Source organism: Mixophyes fleayi, chromosome 7, assembly GCF_038048845.1.
Source record: "Mixophyes fleayi isolate aMixFle1 chromosome 7, aMixFle1.hap1, whole genome shotgun sequence".
NCBI classification, from domain to species: domain Eukaryota; kingdom Metazoa; phylum Chordata; class Amphibia; order Anura; family Limnodynastidae; genus Mixophyes; species Mixophyes fleayi.
This window is the reverse complement of record NC_134408.1, coordinates 111,246,983-111,272,269: the sequence shown is the minus strand read 5'-3', so window position 1 is coordinate 111,272,269 and position 25,287 is coordinate 111,246,983.

The following is a 25,287-nucleotide window of genomic DNA, read 5'->3' as shown; positions in this document are numbered from 1 at the left end:
AACCACAGGTGAGTAGATCCGGTAATCAGAGTCCAGCTGAGGACACAGGCAGGAAACAGGAGACTGTAGCAGGTATGGAAACCAGTGATGAGTAGCACAGGGAATCCACAGGAACGGAAGACACTAGTAGTACACAGGAGACAGTAGCGGGTATGGAGACCAGCGATGAGTAGAACAGGAATCAGCAGGAAACTGAAGACACTAGAAGAACACAGGAGACACCTTCAGAGACTCACAGGGAATGAGACTCAAGATCAGGCAATGAGGTAATGAGCACAGGTGCCTTAAATAGGGAGAGTTGCCTGATCAACCAATTAGATTAAAAGCAACAGTCACAAGAGTTCTTGGGTGCTGCACATACGCAGTCCATCAGGATGGCGGACGGCCGCGGTTTAGGACAGGTGCCGGCAGGAAGGCTAGGGAGCCACGCACCAGCGTAGAGGCACTCACGGTCCGGTGAGTGACATTTTGGAGTCAGGCTCTTCTCCTTTCCTAGTACTGGTGTTGTTCCTGCATCTGTCTTGCCTGTTGCGTCTCTGTCCTGCTTGTACTTCTACTGATAGTCTGGATCTGACATCTGTCCTGTCTGAAGTGCCTTGTCCTGAGAGGGTGCTTGTTTGACTGCCCTTTCTGGTTTTGACCCATCTACAAATAAATCATATATATGTACTGACGCTTGCTATGGTTTATTTCACATTCTAGTTTTAATCACAAGGTTCTTCTGAAGAGTTCTTTACACGCTTTTCTTGTTCCCTTCTGGTATGCTGCAAGTATCCCAGGGGTATTTGTGTGTCCTTTTATATTAGTTGCTACTGTGTCCCGTGGAAAGACCGTCGGCACTCCCAGTACAGCAGTCAACGCGTACGACCAATGGGGTCTTCCTCAATGCATTAAGTACTGCATAAACTGAAATGTATTTATAGGCAACATTGCTTAATAAGTAATCTATTTGGCTTCACATTGGTGGTAGCCATATTTAAAATTCAATTTAATAACATTCCTTTTTCCAAATTGTTAAATAAACCAATGTGTTTACATTATAGTTAGAAAATAAAATCTATTTTGGAGTGTAATTACTTGTCAGTGCCACCCATTCAGTGTCTTATATGTTATTCATGATGATAATATAGCCTCTGATTAGTTTACAAGCATGTCGTCATATGACCTGTGACATCATGGATCATGTTACCTAGTTGAGGCAACTTCAATAATTGCAAAGCTAAGAGAACAGAATTTGTGTACAGTAGTGCACTAACAGTCTCATAATTGTATCCTTTTAGCCAAGTATTGTTAGTCCCATTTATATTAAAACAACTTCAATAATTGCAATAAGTGTGTAAAGTGTCTTAGGAAGTCAAGTAGCTGATCAATTATAGTTATAAACATTACATCCATAGTAAAGTGAGACAATGAATATATTAGTAACATAACATACAGCTTTATGTCACCAATCACAAGAAATGGAAAAGCAAATAAAATCATACTACATTGTAAAACGTCACATTATATTAATGAAATTGTCCAGGTAATGGAACCAGCCACCTTCCTTCTTCATTTTAATATAATCTCACACTACCTGAAGAAACAACCTATATACCAGAGGTGATTTGAACAATATCAAGGTCACACCCACCAAGGGCCACCATCAGAAATCATGGGGCCCAGTACAGGGGCCCAGTACCGGGCCTCCCCCCTACCCCCCCTACCCCCCCATGAGCAACAGCGCAACACAAACTTACCTTGGGGCCCACTGTCTTGCAGTCCGCTGGTCTCCGCTACTCTGCGCTGATGTCTTCAGCCTGGCTGTCACCGTGCCAGGCACCAGAATGCGATCGCAGGGGTGGAGGAATCATTCCCCTGCGATCATGTGATCTGCCTGTGACAGCCAGATATTGTTCAAATCACCTCCACTTTTTGCAGAGATAACAGCTTCCACTCTTCTTGGAAGGCTTTCTACAAATTGTTGGAGTGTTTCTGTGGGAACTTGTGCCCATTCATTCTGTAGATCATTTATGAGGTCAGGTACTGATGTTGGACAAGAAGGCCTGGCTCATAATCTCCATTCCAGTTCATCCCAAAGGTGTTTGATGGGGTTAAGGTCAGGGCTCTGTGCGGGCCAGTCAAGTTCTTCCACACTGAACTCTTTAAACCATGTCTTTGTAGTCCTTGCTTAGTGCACTGGGGCACAGTTCTGTTGGAAAAAAAAAGGGCCTTCCCCAAACTGTTGCCAAAAAGTTGGAAGCATAGCATTGTCGAAAATGACTTGGTATGCTGAAGCATTAAAATTGCCCTTCACTGGAGATAAGGGGCCTAGTCCAAAGCCTGAAAAATCCCTCCTCCACCAAACTTCACAGTTGGGATAATGCAGTCAGGCAGGTAACGTTCTCCCGGCATCCGCCAAACCCAGACTTACCCATCTGATTTCCAAATAGAGAAGCATTCACTCCACAGAACACGTTTCCACTGCTCCACAGTCCAAACCCATTCCATTTAGCACCTGCCGCACAGTTTTTCGCTTACATTAATGCCAGTGGAAGTTCGGAACTCTTCAACTATGGAATTAGCAGAGCGTTGGCAACTTTAAGCACCATGCACCTTAGCAGTCGTTGAACAAGCTTTGTGAGTTTATGTGGTCTTCCGCTTCATGGATGTGTTGCTGTTGTTCCTAAACACTTTCACTTTCTAATAATATCACTTACAGTTGACCATGGAATATCCAGCAGGGGTGAAATTTCATGAACCGTTTTATTGCAATGGAGGCGTCCAATCACAGTACCACGCTTGAAGTCACTGAGAATGACACATTTTGTATCACATATGTTTGCAAATGGAGACTGCATGGCTAGGTGCTTGATTTTAAATGCCTCTGGCAACAGGCCTGATTGAAACACCTCAATTCAATAATTAACAGGTGAGGCCAAATACTTTAGTCCATATAGTGTATCTGCATATAATAACGTTTACCAGCACTTATGTCACAATTTATATAATATATATATATATATATATATATATATATATATATATTGTGACATAAGTGCTGGGAAAGTTATTAAATGCAGATACACTATATGGACAAAAATATATAGATATATATATATATATTAATATAAATACATAGCACGGTGGCTAAGTGGCAGGGGCAGTTTGGCCTGGGGGGCAGGGGGGCATCGGGACGTTCAGTTTCAGCGCTGTTAATACTGGTAGGTTAATTGGCTGCTAACAATAAAAAATTGACCCTAGTCTCTCTCTCTCAGTGTGTGTGTGTGTGTGTGTGTGTGTGTGTTAGGGAATTTAGACTGGAAGCTCCAATGGGGCAGGTGTGAATGAGTTCTCTGTACAGCGTTGCGGAATCAGTGGCGCTATATAAATAAATGGTGATATATATATATATATATATATATATATATATATATATATATATATATATTATATCAAACTATTATCCCATCTGTGTTTATCTTGACATCAAATGTGGTGATAAATATAAACAAATAGAAATTTGATTCAATTTGCACTTATAGTGGTAAACTTATAAATAGAGCGGGTGAACATATAACTCTACATTAAATAAATTTATAGTGGGCTAGTTTCAAGAAAATAACCATAATCCACTATATTTTAACAAATGTAATGAAAAAAAACATTATTATTCATTTATTCAAAATCAAGATCCATTGTCTCATTGAAATCATCTGGATGAAAAGTTTGCATGTTATGTATCCAGAATGCCTCATGTATACATAATTTAAAACAGCCTATTGTTTTGTTTTTTTAAGGAAAGAGTTTTGCATTGTGCTATTCCTATTTATACAAGGGGAAGGGGAAAAGGTTTTGTAAATATTTAGCCCTTCTAAAAACAACCGAGGGCTGTGTTCGGAAACTAAATTTTAAAATGGGATTAAATACTAGAGTGAAATAGTTCCTTCTGACTATGTTCACAATTCTACATGATGAGCTATTAGGTGACAGGCTCACAAAATTTTTACAGTCTTACTAATAGCTATCAGATGCTTTCTATCTAACTTTAAAGATTGCAAATATGCAATATCCAAAAGGACATCAGGATATTGTTTTCCTCTGAAATTGTCCATCATTTCCATAGTTTGTTCTTTAAATATGTTAGACGTCACTGGCAGCCGGTACCTTTATGGGACTGTCTATTTAAGGCAGGCTCTGTCACTGATCCAGTGCAGAGTATTTGATCACTTATCCTGTGATCTGGTTGGTTCCTGTGCTTCAGTTCTTCATTCTCCTTGGTAATGAAAAAATGTAGTAAATCCTGGCTCTGACTTTGACCTGTTCTTGACCACTCTTCTTCCTCACATATTGGTTCCGTTTGGATCTTCTGGTGTTAACCTTGACTACTGATCTCTCAGTACTTCGCTGTCCATTTTGGTTCCGAACTGGTTGGTCCACCAGGTGGTAGTCAGCATATACTACCCCGACAGCACTTACCCACAACATGATAATTCCGAAGGGCTCCTTACGGACGATTACCGATGACGACTACTGTTGAAAGCGACTGGAACCAATCACGAAGAAGTAATAAGCCGGCTAGCCTTCATGAAGTCATTTACCATTGCGACGGGACTATCGCTGTTCTTAATGGGACAATGGAAGTATGCGCCTATGTACAATGTAGTTTACAAAGCCTTCTACAGAGGCGCATACTTTCATTACACCATTAACAGCAGCGATAATCCCATTGACAAGGTGAATGACGTCATGAAGGGGAGCCGGCTTATTACTTCTCCATGATTGGTTCAAGTCGCTTTCAACAGTAGTCTTCATCGGTGATCGTCGGTAAGGAGTCCTTTGGAATTATCATGTCCTGGTAAGTGTTGTCGGGGTATTCGACATCGATATGCTGTACCCCACCCAGTCCACCACTCTTTACTTGTGACTCCAGCTACCTTACTAGTGACCTACATTGAGTGTCATGGCCTGCACTTTCCACCCAGCTAAGCCCAAACCTCCTTCCAGGGTCCCTGTTGAATACTGGAGGTGTGTTACACTCCGTGCCTCTTTGTCCAGTTGCGACAACTGCTAGCAGGTCCAATCATCCTAGTGATTAGAATTTTTTAGGATAAGCCTTTTGAAACCCAGTGAAATAGTGTGTATACCTGAAAATGTAAGTTAGGGGATATATTAAAAGGAAGGTAAGTTATTATAGGACACATTTAAGTTCGACATCTGTATTAAAACCATATGGATGTAAGGTTTTCAGATTATACATCCAATTCATCTCAGCCTTAGCCTATATCGTAATTTCTCCATTTTTTTTTAACTTGTTCTAAAGCTTTTTAAAGATTCAGCTGAACATTTATGAGTTTTTGTGCTGCAACATGAATGATTTTTACCCTTTTTTGATGTTTCATATGTGTTTTACTATGCAGGTCTTCCTGGAGAGAGATGTTTGGCCCACATACTGCTTACAGTAATGGCATTCAATGGCAAGCAATTCAAGCACATACACTATTCAAGCACATACACTACCTTGTTACTATTGCTTGCTAGACATTGTTTAATAAAAAGTTTATGTCCAATTGATGTGGATGAGAATTCAGCAATTTTTTTTCTTTACATTAACATGTTATATAAACTATGCATGAACCATACCCAAAAAACATGTTGATTTAACTTGTTTGTTTTCTTTCTTTATTTTATTATATCTTTATATTAAATGTTCTCTTTAACAGTTGGTTGTTTTAGATTTGATGCCTTCTTATTTAAAATGGTGTAATTATCAGTAATTAATTTTTAACAACATATGATCTTTAATATATTCCAATATTTTTTTGAGTATTGTTTTATTTTCTTAATGCTGTATATTAATTTAGGTAACATAGACCACAACAATCTACTGTTAGGGTTCACTATCTATGAATTGCACATCTAAAAATTTCAGATGCATAACTTTTTCTTAGAAAAATGTCCTTTCAATTTGTTTGCTTGTTTTCTAAAGACTTTTTCATATTACAGTTTCTTTTTATTGTCTTAAATTTACTCCCTGGAATTCTTTTTAACCAGTTATCGTGGTGGCTACTATTGGCTTGGGAGTAGGCACTGCCTTCAGTGGGTTTAATTAGGTTTTTTTTGTCTGAATTCTGTCTTTATCTACATATACAGTAAGATCTTAAAGCATGACTGTACATCTACTGCTAGATTAAGTAAGATTGAAATTTAGAGAATTATTATTCAGATACTACCACTCCATCTAAAGAAGATATAATTAATATATCTATTCCAGAACATTAGTGTCACAAATTCTTGCCAAAACTGAAAGCTACTTGCTGGTATTGACACTGCTAAGCTAGGAGGCGCAGAGACTAACACGCCTCTGGTCTTCACCAGGAACCCACGCAAGGGGGTTTGGGTTTCGCTGCTAGAGACGTGCAGGTCATTGCCGTCCAAGTGACCCACCAGTGAAGCAGATGGTGAACAAGAGTAGTCGTGCGAACCAGGATCAAGCCGAGCAGACAGACAAGGTACTGAACAGAAGCGTTGTCAGGAAACAGAAGAGGTGCCAGGAAGCCAGAGGTCAAACTAGAACTAGCAGTCAAACCGAGGGATAATCCAAAAGCAGAGTCATAGGAAGCCATGTCAGAGTCCAAGTGGTCAGGCAGAATGCTAAATACTAAACAGGAACGCTGGAGCATAGGAGGCCTAGATACTCTGGCACATACCTGGTACCAGAGGCTGCTTTAAATAGAAAGGACTGTGATCTGATTGGTGGCAATGGGATTGGCGGTCAGAACAGCTGACCGCCAACAGGAAGCACTGAGAAGCGTTCCTTTGCATAGCAACAGAGACGCACACAAACTGTGCGTGTGCGCACTAAGCGAGGCCCGGAGGGCAAGGGGGAAGTGTCCTGTTGCCTAGCAACGGGACGTGCTACCGGCAGAGAAAGGCATCCATCCCTTGCACTGGTAGTTGTGTGCGGGGCCGGCGCCTGATAATTAGATTTGTCCATGCTCCTGGACACCCCAGAAGACAGGGACCTCACTGTGACCCATAAATAAATTTGCATATCTCGGTGTGAACCTGGTGCCCATTGCTTTATCAGTCTTCTGTAGGTAACAAGTATCCTTAAAATCAATAGTATTATTGGTAACTATAACTTGTATATGTTCTCTTGAAAGGGTCTATAGATTTTTATATCATACAGATCCCTTAAAGATAAAAATAAAACATAAAGAAAAGTGGTGAAAAAAGCATAAAAAATACATAAAATACCACTACCACATGATAACACAAAAATCCACAACCTGAGTACTCACATAATAATTTATTTAAGACTTTCATTGATGCCCAAGCCTTTTTGAAGAATGTAACTCTTAAAAAATGAATTGCTTCTAAAGAAAATGAAATGGAAAGGTCTGGTGAAAAAGAAACTTTTGAATTTACCTTTTCCCAATTCACTTTAAAGCCAATGCTCCACAAAATATTATAATTAATCAGCAACATTTTTTGTCTTACTATTCCAACGTCATCCATATTGCATAACACATTCAAACCTCTTCCACCACTCCCAGGTATTAGCATTCTTCTCACTATGTGTCACACGCCGGTCTCATTACTAGGTGCTAGCGTGTGACTTGCCCTTTAAAGAACTATGTTGGTGCTTGTCTTCTGCTTCAGAGTCTCTACCTTTTCATGGCTGTTTTATGTTATCCTAATTGGGACCTCCTTCCGAAGCTTATTGGTTCCTGAAGACTATTTCAACCTCCTGTGATCAGGGACTCATTGCCTGATCTTCATGTTACTCACACTGCCGTGGGTTATGGCTGCATCCCTGACTCTTTGACTTCTCCTGGATGTTATCGGTTGCCGAGATTGCTTGTCTTCACTGCTCTCATCGGATCCGCTGTATAACACTTCATGGTCATCTACAAGCTGAAACTATCCATTGATTTCCATCTGCACACTGAACTGTCTCGTGAGTTGCCTATTACATCTGCGCTCATATTTGGCTCAACTACCTCTCTGCTCAAGCTGCCTATATTCTTTATTGAACTACAATCAAGTTATCTTGTCATCTGTGGTTCTATGTCTGGCACGGCTATATTACTACTCTGCTGATTATTAAGTTGCTGGACTGTTCTCAAGAATATATTGCCGAGCTAGTAGCCAGTTCCGTTATTCAAGTTGTGTGCGTTATCAGCTGTATCTCGTTAGTAATGAACTCACGCCTCTTGGTGAAGTTGGAGTATCTGTGACTCCTAGTGTTACGCACGGTTGGACTGTTATTTCCACGCTGTATTTCTAAGCAACATTCCATTGCATGTTTCCAGATTACCCAAGTTCTTGGACTGCATTAATATCTCCTGTTCCGCTGTTTGAACCATTATGTTACCTGTAAACCATCTGCTAAAGTGAATCATATTCCAACTGAATCAGCCAAGTCTATCTACTATTCATATTGGACTTTTAGCTGTGTCAGTGATTCTCCTTTATTGCTGTGTGTGGTGTGAAGGTTTCAAGTGTTCTATATTACCATCTCAGCGTTGAACTGTTACTGCTTATCATCATGCCATTGCTAATGGTTACCATCTGAAGTACTTCCGTGATTGTATTGTTTTATGAACTGCCGTGTACTTAGCCCAGCTGAGTTTTATATTTACATCTGTTATCTACTGTTGCTGCATCATCAAATTAATATACTAAATTGCAACACTATATCATCGTCTGTGTATTCTTCCTTGTGCTGCTCTCAAGTTGAACTATCAATCCCAGCGGGTTCTGTCTCCACCATCCTCTGCTTTTATCATCCTGGTAGAGGTTGGGGGTCCATAAAATATCCATAGCCGTGACAATATGTCATCACTTCTAATTATTTGCAATAAAGGCTCTATCACACAAGCGATTACAATCAGGGGCAAAGGATAACCCTGTCTCAATCCCCATTCAATTTTTACCCTTTTACTTAAATTCTCAATCACAGACACATGGTTTGACAAATTGTCATACAAACCTCTAACTTTATTTATAAATTTCATCAGAGAGTCCATTTTTACTAACATTCTAAACATAAATTCATGAGACACTCTGTCGAACGCCTTCTCAAAATCCAATGCTAGCAACAACGTTCTGTTTTTTCTCAATTTATAGTCGCCAATCATATCTCTCAACAGCATGAAATTATCCGTAATTTTGATTTCAGGCACTGCACACATCTGATCCTCATTCACCACTTGTGCAATCACCCTTCTTATTCTATTCATCATCACTTTCAGATAGATTTTATAATCCACATCCAGTAAAGTAATTGGCATCTGGTTACACAGCCTTCTTTTACCTTCTTTCTTATTTTTTAGCACCACAGCTCCTTCGCTCTTTGATTCACTTTTTCTGCCATTCTTATACATAAACTTAAACACTTCCATTACGTCACTTCCCACAATCTCCACATATTACAGAATGCAATATCCTTCCCAGACATCTAAATTCTTACTAGACATTACTACTTGTTTTACTTCATTGACGGTCCCATCACGTCGACCACTCATCTTCGCTCATTCTATCAAAAGTCGCTTCCAGCAATCCATTTTTCCCCATCACATTTTTATTCTTATATAATTCTTAATCGTTCCTATCATATCACATTATTTTCCTTGCAGCCATCCTAGATCAATTCTTTCCAAAAACACACATACCTATCCTCTCTTTGATCCAATCACACCAATCTAATATTGTTAAAATGTTTCTTCTTTCTCCCATACCTCATACATTCCCACAAACCAATGTTTAACACCTTCATTCTCCAAAACTCCCACTTTCATTTTCCAAAATTCTCTACCATACCTGTTTTCCAGTTACATTGAATATCACCAGGGCTGCCAAGAGGAATTCAGGGCCCCGATACAGCAACCTTATGGGGCCCTCCTTATAGTTGAGCATGGCAAAAAAGTGGGTGTGGTCGTGCAATTGGGGGCATGGCTGTGCATCCTTAGGGCATGGCTAGCAGGTGAAAAGCGCTAGGCCACCCTCCTACAGGAAAAAACCTGCATTGCTGTGTACACCATTGGCACGAAAGACATCTAGCACCATAGTGTAGTATATGTGTGTGTACATAAAGAGTTCCCAGACTTGGTCTGCCCCTTACATTAGGCAGAACACTCACCAAAAATTGGGATTGTCCCACTAGAATCACAACATTTTACAGACTCTCCTGCTCTCCCCTATCTGTTCTTGTCACTTTCACCATCTGTGGCAGCTGGTTTCTTTAGTTGCGGCTTGTCTTGGTCCTGGAATGTTGGGGGCTCTATATGGAAAAAAAATGGGTACATTTAGAAAATTACAACCAGCCCCGGCGTTAAATCATTAGCACCCATGATTAATAATTAGGCCTTCCTCCAGCCCCAACATTAAAATAATAGTATTCCTATTTAATAAATAGATCTATATCCCTCCCTCAAAACAGTCCCAGCAATAAATTAATAGTATTTACATTTCATAAATATATACCTATTTCCCACAACCATCACTGCCATTAAATAAATCATTGTCACATTTAATAGAGACCTCATTTCCACAAGCCCCCTGTGCCATCACATGCTCTCCATTCTGCTTTCTCCCCCTTCACCTGGCCCAATTCATCACACTGTGCCATGCTGCTCCCCACCTTCATCACTCTGTGCCATGCTGCTTCCCTGCCTCCTCTTCATCACTGTGCCATGCTGCTCCCTTCTTCATCACATTGTGCCATGCTGCCCCCCCTTCACCATCACACTGTGCCATGTTGCTCCCCCCCTCTCCTTCATAACACTGTGCCACCCTGCTCCCCCCCTTCTTCATCTCACTGTGCCTTTCTCCCACCCACTTCTTCATCTCACTGTCCCTCCGCCCCCTACTTCTTCATCTCATTGTGTCTTTCTGCTATCCTCCCCTTGCCTTTGTTCCTCTACTTACCTTTGTATTGGCCTCTTTCATCTCTTTTCTTTTCTTCTCTTTTCTTCTCTTCGGTCTTCTTGCTTCACGCCAGGTCCTCTCTGTGCCGCGTTTGCGCGACATTCAGTGCAAATGGAGGAGGAAAGAGGGACGCCGGTGCCACGATCATGTGAGTATTGGTATACCCACATGATCACGGTCCCACCCCTCCCAAAAAAAAAGAGAAGAAATTTGTTTTTAAAAAAAACACAAAAAAACGAAAAAATGTTGGCAGTGAGGGCCCACTGGCATGCCCGGGCCTGGGTAATTAAAATGCTAGTGGGTATTATACACCCCTAGTGATGTCTAAGTCAGGTTTTAGCCTGACCCAAACTTAAACTTTCCTTTAAAAAAAAAACAGAAAACATTGTTCCCCCTCTTTCCCTTGAACAATACTTGTCTGCACCAGGTTAATAGCAATAAGATTATTAGATTAGGCTTTTCCTTAATAGGGAAAAGGCAACAAATTGATGTTGGAGCATGATAAGGACTGTTGATAGTATACCAAGGATGGTAATGACTGTTGGGTGGCATGGCATGGGGCCAATTGTGGTAAATGAATGGGGGTAGCACAAGGGCACATGTCCATTATTTTGGGTTGGGGTGGCAGGGAGCTAATTTTGAGCTTTTTGTAAAGTCAGGAGAGCATTATTCCAATTAGTATTTCTGCATTTTCTGTCTGCCATCCACCAGATTGTCCACTTGCATTTTCTTTCCCAAAATTCAAGGAACTTTAATAAAATGACACACCGTAAAAAATAAAATAAATGTAATTTATGACCAACAGCCTACACTGTACCTCAGACCAAGGGATTAGGACATGGTGAACGATATCCAACACCCGTTTAAACTTAAGGCTACCTAGATATAAAGGCGCTAGGTATAAAGATCCTTAGCCATAGTAGTTGAGGGCAAATTCCCTTGTGTTGTTCTGACCTCTGCAGTTGGGAGGCCTATGATCTCAAAACATGCGTCCCTTTATTGTGATCAGTGGTTGTATGTCAGTGGTGCCAGAGTCAACGCAGAAACTAATGTGTCAGTAATTCTGTCAAAAGAAAGTGATACCCAGAATCACATAATATTTAATGTTACTATGCCCACAAACTAAATGTAACTCCTCCTACAAAATGGAATATTTTAAATAATGCAAAGCAGCCCAGGCCATACGTTATGTGGTTTTCTTTGTGTTACCCTGGGAGCTGTATTTTGTATGTGGAAAAAGGACTTACTCATGGTTACCTACTTATTAGTCTATGTACACGAAAGTTAATAAACTTGACTCTATTTCATTGTCAAATTTTCTGACTCATTTGAAATCAGTAACGTCAGACCCACACACACAAACACTCGGAGAAGAGTGAATGAACGGCAAGCCAGAGGAGCAAGCCTGTTGTATAACATTAGTCTTCCTTGAGGTGAGACTTCTGGACCCACAAGGGGAGGTGAGACTTCTGGACCCACAGGGGGAGGCTCTGTGGATGAGATATTCCACAGAGCCTTTTGGGAGTCTGCACTTCAAATTCTGGAGTACATACAGGGCTGTCATCAGAAATCGTGGGGCCCAGTACAATGAAGCAGGCAGGGCCACTCGAAGACCCCCCCCTGTTGAACCAGGGCTATCTTTCTGACTGGGCACGATGGGCAGGTACCCGGGGGCCCAGAGGGAAAGGGGGCCCAAGGCAATGAAAAAAAAATCCTGTAGAAAAACAAAACGAAAAAAAAAACTTACCTTTTGTGGTCACGATCCGGCTCCCTCCCTGGTCCCCTCTTCCATGGAGGGGGTCGGACTTAGGCGATTGAAAGGTAAGTTAAGGGGGGCCCTGATATATATATATATATATATATATATATATATATATGTGTGTGTGTGTGATATAGTAAAGTGATGTATATTAGGGAGAGAGAGAGGGAGGGAGGGAGAGTGAGAGATTGATTTTTCAGGCTTTAATTTCCTGTTGGTGGAACGCATGTGCATTCCACTAACAGGAAGTTCGGCAATTGGAACGCAAGTTTGCGTTTCAAAAGCCGACCTTCCTGTCAGTGGAACGCACATGCGTTCCACCAACAGGAAGTTAGGTGCTGAAGGTACAGTTACGGCTCTACCCGCTGTCCTCCAGTCCCGGCGTCTTTGCTGCTGTCTTCAGCTTGGCTGTCACAGTGACAGCCAGGCTGAAGACAGCAGCGAAAACGCCGGGACTGGAGGTCAGCGGGCACCCTAGTAAGTGTGTGCCGCTGGGCCCACTGGTGAGCCCGGGCCTGGTACAAGGGTACCCCCTGTACCCCCCTGATGGCGGCCCTGAGTATATATAACACATGAGGTAGTGCCTTGGCAACTGTAGGCCTTAAGTGATTTAGGCAGAGGGGTCTCAGGAGAGAATTATGGAAATTATGTCAGATTTTTATGGTGCAATATGATTGGAGAGTCACAGTAGTTGTATTTACAACACAGGACACTATTTAAGGGCATGAGACTAAGTCATGAGACTTCATCGTCAGAGTTAAGCTGTTAGGTGACAACCAAACAAAATCCCCAACATGGAAAGAGGGTGGTGTCTGTGGAATGAAGTAACTGGCTATTGTATAAAATTTCGCCAGCTTGATACATTTAACCCCGGAGATGCTTTCATCAAAATATCTGGTGTGAATGTAGATTTTTAAATACAAAATCCACCAATTTATTTTCAACCCTCTTTTGAAGGTGGCCCTCCTCATACTGAAATCTAATTAGCAAGGCCCTCTGTTCCTCTGGGTCTCCTTTCCTAGCTGTGTCTTCTTGAGCCTAGGCCTACTGTACATTGGACATTACCATCACTCTCACCCATTGTCCCGTAAATTACTTGATCTGCACTACCAAATGTAATTTGTTTAATCAGAATGTCTGGTCTGTATTGTTTTTTATGTATTATGTAATGTGTTATGAATCGTTGCTGTGTTTTTTTGCATACTAAAATAAAGGTCTTGAGCGGCGCTGCGGACCTTTTGTGGTACCATATAAATAAAAGATAATAATAATACATGCATATAAATATTAGTTAAGCCAACACAATGATTGCTCACACTGTGTATAGGTGTCAGGTCTACTTTGAAGCACTGGTGGGTTTGCGCAAAGGTCATTCCACTGGAGTTTGTAACCTGTCAATTATGTACTATGTGATTATTGTCTTTTCTCTACAGGATATCAAAGAATTCATTTAAATCCTTTTAATATTGCTTTCAAGCTGTTAAAGTTATAAAAATACAATTTTTCTTTAACAATTCATTTTCTTTCTTTTAAACAGTCTGGATTTTTCAGAAACAGACAAAAAAAAAAAACAATTGAAAAACAATTTCAGTAAATTGGCACTAGTAATTTGACGTACTAAAGTGGATGTTTTAGTAGTAATTTCAACTAAATATTACAATTCTAACCCATTCCTTAGAATTGAAACTTGGACTCACAAGCGCTATACCAGTTGTAAACAAAGGAATTCCAAACAGTAAGAATGTCTTTTTCACACTAGGGATTTTAAACATAGAGCGTATGACGCAGCAGTGGAGGCAGGAGGTATGTGATGAACTGCAGTGGCTATAGTTCAAGAGATCAGTCATATTATCTGTCACTGTGCTATGTACAGTACTGTTTCATACTATTCTATACCTCTGATTTGCATGGGCACAGGGTAATGCTGTACTGTTTATGTTGTTTGAAAAATAATTTTTAAGTGATCAAACACTTATGTTCATGTGCATTAATAAGATGACAAAAGAGGGTATTTTCTATAGATGCAGTTCCCTGGCGCTCCACCACTGAATAATGTAAGTAATGGTCTCAATTATTTAAACCTTTTATGGTATAAATGTCATATAGCTGAGATTACTCTGGACTGAGTTGAACAACGTTGTCACGGGCACTAGGAGTCTTTACCCAGGGATCACCAGATGATGGACTTACCAGAGCAGTATAGGTGGTAATATGGTACTCTGGTAGCGGGGTGATCACGGAACAGGAGACAGCAGATGGTAGAGAATGCTCGTGGAAAGTCTATGACTAGCAGCACTGGTAATATGTAGGTAATAGTACACGAGGAACTGAATGGACAAGGGAAACGTGAGGGTAGTCAGTGGTCTGCGGATAGCAAGTTGTACCACTGCTGTAGTGAGGAGGAATGTCCAGAAGTAACGAGGAGGTGATGAGAGTCAGCGGTCTGCGTTTAGCAAGTTGTACCGCTGTCTAGGTGAAGGAATAGAATCCAGGTGGAGGTATCCGGGAAGTCAGTGGTCTGCGTTAGCAAGTTGTACCACTGCTATGTGTAAGGATACTGGAACAGGTGACTCAGGAAACAGGGAACAGTGGTCTGCCTCTAGCAAGTTGTACCACTGAATATATATGTGAGGAGGAGCACGGGGAGAGAAATGCAATGCAGAGAATACACGGCACACTGAACTTGATCCCACGATGATATGCACAATATAGTAATGACTGAACAGCACTGCACAATAATACAAAGTCACAAGAACTATCCAGGCAAAAGGTAACACAGTCAAATGATGGCAATAGTCTCAGCGGATAGTAAACTCCAGAGGAGAACAACTCAGTCCAGCAAGATATGCAATACACCAGCACAGTCAATGAGAAGTATGTATACCGTGGTTCAGGAGCAGGCTGTCAGACAGAAGTGCAGAGATACCTGGATGGCTGGAGGCCGGCAGGATGCGAAGTCCCAGGAGGGTGGAAGCGGTAATCAAGTAGGTGCAGCGCACAGGTAGGTAGACCAGCAGGGATAGAAACAAATACTCAGGAAGCAGTAGTATATAGAACTGAACACCTGGAGAACACTGAAGAGTAGAGATGGTCTAGACGAGATGAAAGCAGCGGGGCATTGATCCGATGCAGACAGGCGAGTTGACACAAGCGGAGACACTGTAGAAGCACGGAGAGCGGATCAGCTGGCTGCAGACACGAGGAGTACTGGAGGGTTGCGATGAGCAGGGAACTGCAGATACACGGAGGCAGCGGATAGGAATCAGCTGGAGCAGTCACGATGAAACACGGGAGAGTTGAAGTGAGCAGGATACTGTAGATACACGGAGGCAGCGGATAGGAATCAGCTGGTGCAGTCACGATGAAACACGGGAGAGTTGGATTGAGCAGGATACTGTAGATACACGGAGGCAGCGGATAGGAATCAGCTGGTGCAGTCACGATGAAACACAGGAGAGTTGAAGTGAGCAGGATACTGTAGATACACGGAGGCAGCGGATAGGAATCAGCTGGTGCAGTCCCGATGAAACACAGGAGACTTGAAGTGAGCAGGATACTGTAGATACACGGAGGCAGCGGATAGGAATCAGCTGGTGCAGTCACGATGAAACACAGGAGAGTTGAAGTGGACTGCAAACTGAAGTAGCACAGAGGCAGCGGATAGGAATCAGCTGGTGCAGTCACGATAATACACTGGGGAGATGAAGTGGTCTGGAAACCACAAACGAACAACAGGAATCAGCAGGAGCTGAACACACGAGGAAACACAGGAACACCTTCAGAGGCTCATGGGGAATGAGACTCCAAGATCAGGCAATGAGGTATGGAACTCAGGTGCTTTAAATAGGGAGTGTTGCCTGATCAGCCAATTAACTAAAAGGAACATGAACAGAAGGTTTGAAAGGGCTGCACATGCGCGGGACCCTCAGGATGGTGGACGGCCACGGTTCCTAAACACATGAGAAGTAGCACTCACAGTCCGGTGAGTAATAAACGTATCATATAGTAATCATAAATGAAATACAGAGATTAAAAACAAAATATGTACACGAAGTCCAATTTTTCACTCGTATCATGACCCTAGAATGGCATCTGGGAGCGATGTCTAGAGAAAGCACAATTATACGTCCCAAAACATTCTCTGTATTATTCCAACAGTATAGTTCTGAATCTCATGAGAGAACGTTTACTGGGTATCGTCATATCTTATCATCTCTCCACATTGCTCCGTGAACTGATGCGGAGTGAAGTCGGACTGTCCCAATAGTGGCCGTGAGTAGATGTGTGTTTGCACACCGGATCTTGTGAATTTCCTATGAGAAACTTCTCTGTCAGTAGCCAAATAAAGTCCCGCTCGGCGGATAATGTTGTTGCAGATGTATTTTATCAGATAAGTCTGTGAAGGGAATCACTAAAGGATGTTCATATGAAACCGTGTTAGCAATGTAGTGAATGATGAAAATCCAACGCGTTTCACCTCGGCAAATAGAGGCTTCCTCGGGGATAGTGATGAATGAGTCTCCGGTCAGTGTTGTCGGTTTAAATATCCCTCCTTCTGATCCCTAACTGGTTGCTTGTCAGAAAGGGGAGGTATGAGTCTGTATTGCAATTCGATAGATGCATTTGCAATAAATGACTTGTATTACTGGGTAAACATCAAATGTACAAACATTTATAATACAATACATATAATGCTAAACAATAACATTTCTTATAGAGTAATGTAATATGAGTGTATACTCCTTTTAGAAATGGCAAGTCTAGATGCCATTTCACAGTCTTGTAAACAAAAAGGAGGAGATGATACTGTAAGCCCACTGATTGTAAGCTAGAACAAAACTTGGCAGTATATGACTAGTAAAAAAGGAGACAAATATATGCAATGGTGTAAACGAAGAGACCCTAAAAAGTAAAATATTGGCGATAGTAAGGCTGGAATTCATTTTCAAGATCAAAGTCTATATTGAGGCCATATGACATAAGGGATCCTAAATCATATATCCATCACGCCTCTTCCCTTGAAATCTTTGCTGTGTAATTCCCGCTTCTCCAATTATGCTTGACCTTTTTAATATGAATTTCAGTGACGTGACGTCACTGTTGTGGTGTTGCATAAAATGTGCTGACAAATTGTGGTTCTCTACTTTGTTCTTAATGTTCCTACAGTGTTCAGCGAGTCTAATTTTTAGGCTCTTAGTCGTTCTGCCTACATATTGCTTATAGAAAAGGGCATTGTAAAAGATAAATGACGCCAGTTGTTTCACACGTGATCTTGTCCTTAATCCTAAACTACCGTTGTGGTGAGATACAAATTCCACAACAGATTTGGTAGTATGAACATGCGTGTTCTTACACGTGGAACATTTGCTACAGTAATAGAAACCGCCTTTGGTGTTTTTCATCCAGGTTTTCTGGATAGTAAGTGTTTCAATGAGTATAGCACTCCTCACCAAAGCATTCTGGAGATTGCGTGATCTTTTAAAAGTAACTCTGGGTCTAGTTGGAATCAGACCTATCAATTTTTTATCTTTTAGAAGAATTGGCCAATATTTAGAAATTATTTTTCTGATTTCTTTGGCATGAACACTATATTGTGTGATGAATCTGATAGTGGCCTGTTTAACTATATTATGGGAAGTTCTCTCTTTAGTTTTAAGTAGGAAGTTCTTATCTATTTCCCTCGCTGCTTTTATAGCTTCATTGACTATAAAGGGATTGTAGTGTTTCTCCTCAATCTTAGCACTGAGATCAGCTGCCTGTTCCTCAAAATCCTGGATTTTAGTACAATTTCTCCGTAATCTCTTAAACTGACCCCCTGGTATACTCTTAAGCAATTGGTGGTGATGATTACTAATCGCAAAGATTTGATTACTGCAATCTACCTCCTTCATAAAGGTCTTAGTATGGAGATTCCCATCCTGAATGGTAATTTCCAAATCCAAACACTCAATCCTCTCTTTGTTAATGGAAGTGGTGAATTTGAGATTGAGATTGTTATCATTGATGTAATCTACAAAGGATAGGAGGGTATCCATTTCTCCTTCCCATATCACAATCACATCATCTATATAGCGACGCCATAGTATGATGCCGCATAAATGTCGCTCCAGATTTTAAGGGGTGAACTTTGTGCCCATAGCAGTCCCACAAACCTGTCTGTAGCATATTCCCTCAAACCAAAAAGTGGGTATTTGCACAGCGATCACCTCTGAGGTTGCTACATTACTTTTAATCTTTTCAACACTCTACTACCACCAATATTTTCCTCAGGTAAGGCACTTCGGGCAGCTCTCTTCATTGCATTGAATGTAGACTTGATCTAAGACTCAAAACTGCATGATCCCTGAGCACACACAATTTATAAATCAAGACAATTGTGATGTTACCAATTTCAGATCAAATGCAAGAGCAGCTTGTACACACTTGTGTAATGTGCATTAAAAAAAATTGAAAATCTTAAGAAACATTTTTAGTAATTAAAAATATGGGGCCTCATTTGGAGATGAACAAAATAAGTCCAACTCAGGGTTGCAAATAGTAGCAGTAAAATGGATCAAAGTTATGTAAGCGCAAGTTACTTGCAATATAAACAGGCACACGTAAGAACAGTATGCCCACCTGGAAATACTGTATGTTTAGAGTAGGCGGTATCTTATTGCATGTCCCTAGGGTTAGATGCAATGAAATATACTAATGATGATCATCATCATGTATCTTAAATATTTATTTTTTAAATGCCCCCCCCCAAAAAAAATAGGGGTAAACCACAGGATAATTTTCCCCAGCCAATGGTTGCCAGGGTAATGATTAAAAGTTACAAAAACATTAAATACATTTGTGCAACTGTGAGACGGTGCTCCCCACCCAGAAGCCTGTGAAGAGGGTGAAGAAAATAAGAAGAGAAGACTTACCTGTTGGCGATGGTAGGTTAATTTTCTTTCTTCCAAGTCCCAGTGCTGGTGACAGTGAATTGGAAAAGATTCACTGCCAGCGAAAGAGGGGATGGAAGGGTGAGCCAATAGGGGCTTATTTGATTATTTGGTATTACCTGAGTCATTCAAGGCTCACTGCATCAAAAGTCTGTGCCCACACAACGGATATTATATAGTTTCAGTACGGTGGTGGAAATCTATCATGATGGAACTCCAGAGAGATGGCCTGATCAAGACAGAAGACGCCGGAGAGAAGTAAAAAGGCTGCGGGATCAATAAAGGGAAGAAAGAACCAGTGGAGACTTTTGAAGAAGCCATCCAAAAGAAGCAGCAGGGGAAAGCAAAGAGCTTTCACAGTACTCACCTGTTACCAATGAAAGTTGTTAATAGACAGGTTTGGGCAGCCCTCTTCCAGATCCACACTTGCACTCTATCTTTCTACTCTTTGGGCACAAGATCCTGGGCATCTTTCGGGCACTACACCTGTGCAGCGGCAGTGGACATAAGGCCCTGGGTAATAGGTGTTTATAGGTCCTTGCATTTTTCTGTGGGCGCATTTGTTCAAAGTCAGGCTTACTCTGTGGCAGCATTTGAAGTCAGTCTTAGTCTGTGGATCCATTTAATTCAGGCATTAGGCTTGTGAGTTCAGATTGGCATTAGGCCCGGCAGCAGTTAGAAGGTGCCTTTCCATTGTGAGACTGCGCCCGTTCTGTCCTCATTGTATTGTATTGTATTCAGGTGGCCAGTGTGTGGTGGTCACTTTCTTGTATTGTGTTCTTCTGAAGAGTTTTCACTTAGAGGATCAGAAGTCAGGCCCCCATTGAAGGTGGGCTTTTGGTATCCATTATTCCCTGTTCTCTGCATTTTGTGATTGGTGTTTGTGAACTGTGGAACTGTTTGAGTTAAGGCAGTATACTACACCGTGTGCTAGAAGTTTGTAGTTCTGCAGCATCTGATCACTGTTTTGTTGTGTTGTTGTAGATAGCACTAGTGTGGGAGGTACATATTAGCCCAGTAGACAGCAATGTGGGTGGGCTGTCTTGTGTCGCCCTCTTTTTCTAGACCCCGATCTTTGGAGTGCAGATGACCATCAAGAGACTGCCCGATGAGTATTATCTTTCTGTTGTGGCCGTGCTGAGGAGTCCATACAAATGGGAGGTAGAGCAGTCGTGACAAATGTAGGAACTTTTTGTGCTTCTGTCCTTCCCCAAAGGTGCTACAGAACCAACCCCTGGTACTGATTAACTGTAAATTCTAAACTGTAACCATTTAAACTATAAATGAAACCCATTGGGCTTGATTCATTAAAGAAAGTTAATCAAAAAATTTAGTTTTCTGGACAAAAGGAAAATACAAAATGAAAACACTGTCTGCTTTTTCATTTAGCACACAAATACATGATAGTTTATTTGTACACTGAAAATTAAAGTTGATCTAGGACATACTCTACCCCAAAAATAAATCTGCCATCACATTTTAAATTTACCTCCCCTTCCAATGCAAAATGGTTTTGCCTTACTTACTTTTGCTTAACTTTCTTTAATGAATCAAGCCCATAGTGTTCACAGATACACAACACTGTCCAGTATTAACCCACTTGGGAGTTGTATAATAATAATTTATTATTATTATTAGAATGTAAGAATACAAGCTCTCAAAATGGACCCATCTCCCTCTTGTACCCATCCTACCCCCTATTCTCCCCCTTCACTACTAGATTCCTTTTCTCCTCCTCCTCCAGGTTTTACTCTCCTTGTTTTCCAACTTTGCTATATAGTTTGCCTCTTTTATGTCCTCCCCTATATCTATATCTGAGGATGCTACCTACACTCTGTTACCCATGTTATCCTTGTAATTCACCATTTGTAATACTATTCATATTATATTACCATTTATAATGTATTACTACTTGCATTATGTTACCATAGTTTTCTAGCTATTACTACATACTTGCCAACTCTCCCTGAATGTCAGGGAGACTCCCTGAAATAGGGGTGATCTCCCTCACTCCCTGAAGAGTCTGGCATTCTCCCTGATGCTGAGCCAGTACAAGACGTGGTTGGCTTCGCCATCTGTGGCATGATGACACAGTTCAGAAATTGTGTCCTATATCCATGTATTGATGCCTATGGAGGTGGCCATTTTCATGGAGACCAAGATTTAATCAAAGACTGACAGGTAAGACAACATGATTTCAGTAATAGAGACAGAAATGTAAAAGACACTTCAGTCTCTAGAGATTCATTAGTTGCTTTTCTTTAACGCATAGTTGCCTACTCTCCCAGAATGTCCGGGAGACTCCCGCATTTCTGGGAGATCTTCCAGGCTCCCAGGAGACCAGGGTAACCTCCCAGTTCTCGCCCCCCCCAATAGACATGTTGGGGGGGAGGGACTTAATGATGCAAATATTGTGTCACCTTAGCCCTGCCCCCTGCAGTAATTGGTCAAAATTGTGATAATCGTTTAGGTGGTGGGGCCAAAATTATGCGATTTGTCAAGCCCTGCCCCTGCCAACTCCCCCGGAATCTCCCTGAAGCCAATGATGAAAAGTTGGCAAGTATGTATTACTAGTATTTGTGCTACTACGCTTTCCTTGTTTCTTATTTATTACGTATGCACTGTATTGTTACATGAATTGTGTCTACCTTTTAGAACTTCTGCTCTGCGCAGTGCTACAGAATTTTGTGGTGCCCTATAAATAAAGGTTAATAAAAATAAATGATTAACCTTTAGTTTACATAGCACCAACATTAGTTCCTGTCTCAGTTGAACTTACAGTCTACATACGCTACCACACAAACACACACATACTAACATTAATGTTATGTTTTTTATGTACCATGTAATGTGTAATTTTACAGTACAAATAGAATGTTATTTTTTGCTAATGATCACTGTTGGCTAAATTCCCATGTTTCATTCCATAAATAAATTTAGGACCTCCAAATCACAATTAATCATTAATTTAACAAAAATGGCATCTTTCACTCATATTTAACAATACACTACTTTAATACACTATATAAAATAATTTAAAGGGGGAAAAATATATAAACCACAATTGTTCCTGTTTCGTTCTTGTCTCTCTTTCCCCAATTGTTCCTTGGCGCACAAACAATTTCATTCAGACAAATAATGCTCATTTATAATACTGACTGGAGTATTACAAGTCCTTTCTCCTTGGATAAAGCTAAATTTGCAATTAGTAGACTTCAGATGGGGCCCAATTAGATCCTTGGACAGAGCTCCAGTCCTGCTGACTAGACGGTGTTAAAATATTGCTAACATAAACGTGTGAGGAAATGGTTATTTACATAGACCCTTTCACATTTGTTCTCCAATGGCTGTGGCTACTGCTGTGATAATAGATTTTGGTCTAGACTTGTAAAGAGATTATAAGGATTAGCCATTTGCAAGAAAAGGAGGTAGAGTTACTGAGCCACAATGCTACTCAATAAACCCAGGAGTTTAACACATTGACTAAATGAGATGTTCCATTGTGTGATTTCATTAACATTTTAATGGACTGCAAATCCTAAGTTTATTTGTGACTTAAATTATGCTTCAAGTTTGCAGAATACACAAATATAGATGACTAGAGTAAATAGCAGAAGATTTGGAGAGATGTGCTACACTGAGACATCTTTGTATCTTGTGAGCCAGTAAACACAGAACTGAACTGATTTGATGCTTTGTATTCTGTGATTTCAAACACACAACCTATATCTAAGAGATGCAACAGGACTATTTGTTCCAATTTGGACATCTCAAATACCCCTATTTGTTAAACCATTACCATTGCCAGATTCCTACCCATTTTCACTGAAAGTTATTTGTAGCCTCACTGAACCAATGGAATGGAGTTTTAATCTATTCTCTGAGGGCAAATAAGCAACTTAATTTCTGAAGCACTGACGTCTGGAGGTGCCTAACACATGGTGGCCTACTGAGTTAACATGTATTCATTAGATATTCAGAGCACAACAGGCTGGTAGAATGAGATACAAATGGCTTGTGGCTGAAGTTCAAATGAATAGGAGTAAGCCTGAAGAGATATGGTTCCCCATTGCTAACTAATCTAATACATATGTACATAACATCCAAACACTTACATGCAGTAGAATATTTCCACATTTTATTTGCATTACAAGATGTACAGATTTACTGGTTTGCACTGTTTTGGCTTCATTGGTGTAGGATAGGATTTTTATGTACTTTGTTGAAGTTTAATAATTGGACGAAAGTGGTAATCAGCAATTTCTGTACACTAATATTGGTTGCGATGCGATTAGTACACAATCGAACAATTATCTTTAGCAACTAACAACATGCAAATAAATTTAACAATTATTTCAATTAATATAAAATATAATGTGGTAAAGTAGCTAATAAATGTTTTCAACAAGTTAACTACAGTTTGGTCTCATTCTGTTTGCATGAGAACGTTTCCGATATTATTTTTGTAGCACTCGCACATTGCGAACGCTAGTTACAACTAATATTACTTTTCATACACCAAATAGCAACTCCAGAGATGTCATAAAAAGAACCGGTTTATACAGGTCTAGAGGCTGAAGCCTGAGGAAGAACACCTGGCCACCTCAAGGAACAATGACCAGAGTACCAACCAATGGGGCGTTGAGAGGTCTTGAGAGGTCATGACCCAGCGACCTATGAATTGTCGACCTTAATACTGTAACTGTGCATATTTTTGATGTCACTGCTTTTTATGATTTTTACAGTGTATACAATTTTTACATCTGGCTTGTATTGGTGCCAACTGCGTAGGCGTATGCATGCGATACTTTGCCCAGTAATATATGCAAATAAAACTCTTGTGCTTTGGAACCAGAGCGATTGCATCAGAAAATATTTATTTCATATGATACATACCAACTCCCACTGTGTTGACAGTATAATCTGCCCTTAAAGAGATACGTTTCTTAAAATCACAGTTTTCACAAAGAAATAACCCATCCTATTCCATTTTTATCCCTGAATTATGAGATTGTTGAAATTTAAATACAATGCAATTACAGTATTATGTGAGTAACTCATGAAATCACAAATCAACAATTACCACATATTCTATACTAAATCACACTGTTATTGGCCAACATCTTTTGTTCAGTCTGACCAATGACAGCAGAATCACAGCTATAGGTCATAACACTGGGAACTGCATTGTGTTTATTATGGGTGAGCTTGATGTTCATACCTTCCTCTATGATAGCCACCTCTTATTTGTTGTATACTTTTTATAAAAGCTGGTGTAGACTATCATTTATATAATACACACATTGAAATATAATATAGAACTTTTTTGCAAAAATGCTTAACCTAAGATTTTATTACCCCAAAGATATGAGAAAACAGATGCAGATTAGAATGGTAACTGGGCAAATGTCATGTGGTATAGTATTTGCAGGAATTACATCCTAAAAGGGTAAGTGATCACTGCACTGAAAGAGTCAAGAGGATGTAGAAGGAAGAGGCAAGCATTTGGGGTTATGTGGCATGGTGTAAACTAAAACTAGTTTTGTGTCAATTTGGTAATGCATTCACACATGTCAAAAAATATTACAATTGTATTTTTGTTAAATATAATGGACCTCTTTCTCCTTTCACAATGGTAATTACAGAAAGTTGTAAAGCTACGACGCTCAGTAAAAAAAAAAAACA